This window comes from Trachurus trachurus (genome assembly GCF_905171665.1).
Source record: "Trachurus trachurus genome assembly, chromosome: 21".
In the NCBI taxonomy this organism is placed as follows: Eukaryota; Metazoa; Chordata; class Actinopteri; order Carangiformes; family Carangidae; genus Trachurus; species Trachurus trachurus.
In genome coordinates, this window is record NC_139899.1 from 5,631,921 (window position 1) to 5,637,509 (window position 5,589).

At 37.1% G+C, this 5,589-nt stretch overlaps 1 long non-coding RNA gene across 1 annotated transcript; it reads right to left on the minus strand.

Annotated features, from left to right (window-relative positions):
* Positions 1 to 341: 341 nt before the first annotated feature.
* On the minus strand, positions 342 to 1,556 carry LOC311004032. The gene is made up of 3 exons (XR_014596293.1): positions 1,493 to 1,556; positions 796 to 867; positions 342 to 405 (listed from the first exon to the last, which is right to left on the minus strand). It is a non-coding gene; the product is annotated as an uncharacterized lncRNA (long non-coding RNA).
* Positions 1,557 to 5,589: the final 4,033 nt, after the last annotated feature.

The window sequence follows — 5,589 nt, forward strand, 5'->3', positions numbered from 1 at the left end:
TAGTAATAAGGACAGAACAGCCATCCTCAGTTCTGTAAAATCAGGACAAAGGTAGAGGGGAGCGCTGCTGTTAATTGCCTCTGTTCAGAGATCCTTCATTATGAGATATAACATTGCAGGTTCTAGTGTTACATTGAGGCTTTGCAGATATAATTTAACATCCTGAGCAGTGACCACCCTATAACTACAGTCATATCATCAGTAGTAATAATGAAAATGGTTGTAAATACTAGAAGAAGCAGCGTAACTAAAATGTTTCTCGTTGCAGTAATACCTCAGTGTTGAGCTCTTGTTGTGTATTACTATTATTACTACTACTACTATTATTACCATTTGTGTTGGCAGATTGCTCAGATGTTTGACTTTGCTCCTTCACTTTGCTGGACACAGGTTCCTCCTCTTCAGCTGAAAGGTTACAAAATTGTTAATTAAAGAACTCTCTTAATTTGAAATCAGCCTTTTTTGCTCAGTGTTGATAATTCTCTTGTTAAAGTAGCTGTGTTCAGGCTGGGGGGAAAAAGTCAGTCAAGTGAGATGCAAGATCTGTATTGTATAGGTTTTATTTGTTAAATTATAGAAAACACTTAAGTGTAATCAACACTTTTTTTGATGAAACCATCCATTTTTTTTTTTTTTTTTTTTTTTTTTTTTTTTTACATAACTTGTTTGTATCTATATGCACTACAAAAAAAAATCCTAAATCACAATATTGTAGGTTGTAGTAAAACCTCAGTGTTTAGATCATAGTTTTTATTTTATTTTTTATTTTTTTATTTCCACAGATCACTCACTTACCATTGGTGTTGGAAGACTGTTTGGATGGTTTTTTTTGCACTTGGCTGTACACAGACTCCTCCTCCTTTTCAGCTGAAATGTTAAAAAACAACAACAACAACAACAACAACAACAACAACAACAGTGAATTAGACCTACAGTATTGCTTTCTTTATTTGAAATCAGTCTCTTTTTTCCCCCAGTGTTGATCATTTGTCATTTATTTGTACATTGTTCTGCAGTTTTAAGTTTAGTTTAGTTTATTATTACGGGACAATGTACAATACCATTAATCCAGAACAGAGAAGAGATGGTTGTACCAGATTTAGCCACTAGGGCTAATTTCCATCTGCAGCTGTGGTTGCTCAGTTTACAGTTTGTAAACAGATTCCAACAGTATGATTGATAACTTGAATGCTCTAACAAAGTCATATAATTTAATTATAAGGTAGGACATTATGTAAGTCCATTATCACAACTACACAAGAAATATCTAAGTTCAGGAATGATAGGAGCTGAAGGTAAATGGCCATACCAACACAATATTGTTGACATATGTAAATGTGAAAATGGTAAATTATCTATAACATAGAAGCAAATGTGGAGATAGTCACATTGTTCATCTAGATCTGATCTATATGTGTTTATTTGTTCGTAATGTTCCTAGTTGTAGTAAAACCTTAGTGTTTTAGCTCACAGTCTTTTTTGACGAACTTACCATTTCTTTTGGCGGACTGTTTGGATGTTTTGTTTCGTACTTTACTGTACAGAGTTTCCTCCTCCTGTTCAGCTGAAAGGTTCAGAAACAGTGAATTAATCAATCAATCAATCAGTCAGACTTTATTTATAGAGCACTTTTCATACAAATGATATGTAGCACAAAGTGCTTTACACCATAAAAGCAGACAAAACAAAGCAAAAATAAAACCCAAAGTAACGCAGATACACGCGTACACACACACACACACACACACACACACACACACACACACACACACACACACACACACACACACACACACACACACACACACACGCACACAGACACACACACACACACACACACACACACACACACACACACACACACACACACACACACGCACACAGACACACACACACACACACTTTATAAAGCTTAAAAGAAGGCAACTGAAGCGCTATCTTACTCTACAATTTGCCGTGAGGAAACACCAGGGACTGGATAAAACCAAATAATTAAATGAAATTATAAAAAATAACTAAAATTATACCATAAATATGCTAATATAAGACAAAAAAGATTAAAAGTAAAAATGAATACAAAATTAAATTAAATAAAAAAATAAAAATAAATAAACAGTAAAAATCGTACAGTCTTTAAATGACAACAGCTTTCAAAGGCTGATTTCATTATTTGTACTTCAGCTTTTTGTTTATTTTTTGCCTGATGATGATGATGATGATGATTGCATTTGTCACAAAATTTCACGGCATTAAACGATTACCTAAACCCTAAAATGATGAAATCCTCCAACAGTTAGAGGATCACGAATGAAAAAGGAAACACTTCACTTTTTTCCCCTACATTTTCATGTTGTCTGAGGTCAGGCTGATGTCCACAGTGTTGGTGGACATTCCACCACACTGAACAAAAAAGTCAGGTTTACACTTCATATTTGGCACAAGCAGATTAAAACGATATGAGTTCAAGAAATGGTAAGCAAAGATAAACGGCCATACAAATGTATTACAGCTGGCATAAGTAAATGTTTAAGGTTATAAATGTTAAACTATATCAGGTTGAGGTAAATATTGGTCATATTGGTCAGATGTTAACTGTATTTTGTAATTTGTCAATTCATTGATCACATTAGCCTCTAGTGTTACTGAGGAAAAGACCACTACAATGCAATCATCAAACATTGTTCTACGTATATGACGTAAACTGAGGTCATAGCTTCATGTCTTTACTCTTGAAATGCCGTGTTTGAAATAACTAAATAAATAGGCTTACCTTGAGGTTGTTGTTTATTTTTGTTTTTGAATACAACTGAAGCGTAGTTGACCTCCTCCTCCGCCATCACCACAGTTGTTCTCTTTAGTCTGATCTGAACAGTAGACAGAGAAGTGCTGCTGTAATAGAACCGTCCCAATACCTGAAGTGATCGTTTTCTCTGCTCAGCTTAACCTATCACTCACATCTCCGAAATGACAAACTTCTGCTTTTTGGTTGAGAAAGTTATTTGCATTCACGGCTGACTGAGGGTGCACCCTTCACACCATGTACACTACAGTTCTGTATTACTGTATGTTAAGATCATTGTCTAATAAAAGACATTACAAACAGTGTGCTGCCACTAAGAGGGCTGCTATCATGGAGTTTGGACTCCACTGAATGTTTGCTTGGTGCCATATCAGCAAACTCATTCAGCCATCATAACCAATTTAACTCAACAGTGTGTGCCCGTTATCGTCTGCAGCACATACTTGAACATTTACACACTTTTAATGTGACAACAATATTTTAGTACTTTTTGTACTCATATAATCGTCTCCGTCCAACAAGAAACTAAATCTGTGACAGTTTTATTATTCTTACATCTATCAGACTGTCATGCATGTGGAAAAAATCTTGCAAAACCGATATCAACACTAAATCAACCCAAACTCAGACTGTTGAGCCACTAACTTATGCTCTAATTGCACAGACAAAGGAACACACAGGTGGTAATGACAAGCAGCTTATTAACCCCGAGCCTCTTTTTAGATACAGAAATGTACAAATCTCTAGCCCTCATCAATCCACATGTTGCTATGGAGAAGCCAACGGTTGTGGAAAATGGTTTGTTTATGGAGAAGAATGAAAGAAGATTTAAAGAACTTATCAGAACTTTGTCTTGAGTTTCTCTAAATGATATAGTGATGGAACAGTGACTTCCTATGAAACAGATCTGACATCCAAATAACATATTGTTAGAATTAGCTTCCCTTGGGGAGATGTTTGCTTGTGCTAACATCCCTCACTAGTCCACACCCTTAACCATAACCCTTTGAATACCAATCCTGCGACAGCTATGTCCTGCGAGGCTGGACATAGCTGAGGTCAGGAGGACCCTAAGAAAGGTAAATGTACGGAGGTCATCACCGACATCTTCAACACCTCACTAGACCAGGCTATAGTACCATCATGTTTTAAAACTGCCACCATCACACCAGGGCCAAAGAAGCCCACAATCACATGTCTCAATGACTATCACTCCATAGCACTTAGGCCTACCCCCACCATAATGAAGTGCCTTGAGAGGTTGGTAAAAAAAAAAAATCACATCACCTCCAAGCTCCCTCCCACATTCGACCCTGTCCAGTTTGCCTACCGTGCAAATCGCTCCACTGAGGATGCATCACATCTGCACTCCACCTCAGCCTTGAACATCTGGAGAAGAGAATGCTGCTTGTGGACTTCTCATCAGCATTTAATCCCATCATCCCGCAGTATTTGGTAAACTAACTGGTCCCCCTGGGTTTCAGCACCCCTCTGTGTGTCTAAGTCTTAATTTACCTCCAGCTGCTTATGTTTTGAGTATATGAAATTCAAATCCAAAGATCCAAGATCTGCACTAAGTGAAAGGGTCTTCAATGATAAACTGTGTCAGCTAGTGTGACTGATTTACTCTAAGTTTAGTTTAAACACCAGAACATCTGTATCACACAGATGCTGAAAAAAGATGTCAGTTCACCCACAGAGTAGCTGGAATATATGGTACTGGTGCCTGGTTTGGAAAGCTGCACACAACATATCTATACTTCAACTGCTTAGAAGATTACATCTGTTATATTTAGTAGGCTATTACTGTGTTCCTTTCAGCCAAGCAGAAGTGTTTCTATTTCCTCAAAGTGACGCAGGATGGTGAAATGGCTTTAGAGCAGCGTGGGACACCAATACAAAGAATAATTTGACAAAAATGAAAATTCCATACATCCCCCCTGTCTTCTGGTGGCCTCTTTTCTGGCCATTATTCATGTCATTTTGACAGCAGCTATCATAGCAGTCTGAATTATCATAGTCGACTTCCTCACATTCCTCTGAAACAGTTCAGATCAAACACCAGTGTTTAAACATCTGCAGTAAATGAGCTCTTCTTGTCAGTGTTACTCCAACAGAGTGGTCAAAGTCTGATGAGCTGAAAATCTATCTAAAACTGTTCAGATGCATTTGCAGCCAGTGTGTTGTCTTGTATCAGAAGAATCACATGATAATAGAAAGATAGAGCGCTCTCAGAACAAACACACATTCACATATGATAATAATACATTTTATTTATAAAGCACCTTTCAAAGAACTCAAAGACAGACAGGAAGCAAACAGTAACACAATGAAAGAAACACAGAAGAGCAAGAAACAATAAAGCTTAACAATTAAGAATAGAACAGGCAATATTAAACATTAAAAGCACGCTTGAAAAGGTGACTTTGAAAAGGGTCTTGAAGGTGGACAGGGAAACCTGCAGACAACAGTCTCAGTCAAGTCAAGCAGTCAGTCAAGTTCACCAGTGACTTTCTATGAAGACTAAAAGAGAAGTATTAGATGCACTTTGAGGAATAAAAAAACTACTCCAGAGTATCAGCATGAATGTGAGTCACTAATGACTGAATTTCATTTTTTGGTGAACTGTTCCTTTAAAGAATGCAGTCTACAGTCAGTGGGTTTGAGGTCAGGTTAGCCGTAACTGTCTTTATTTAGCAGCTTGTGTTAAGTTGTGAAGTTTTCTCCTTTAATATTTTCAGTTGTCCTCACACTGCAGTTCCTCTTTTGTCAGCTTGGTATTTACTGAA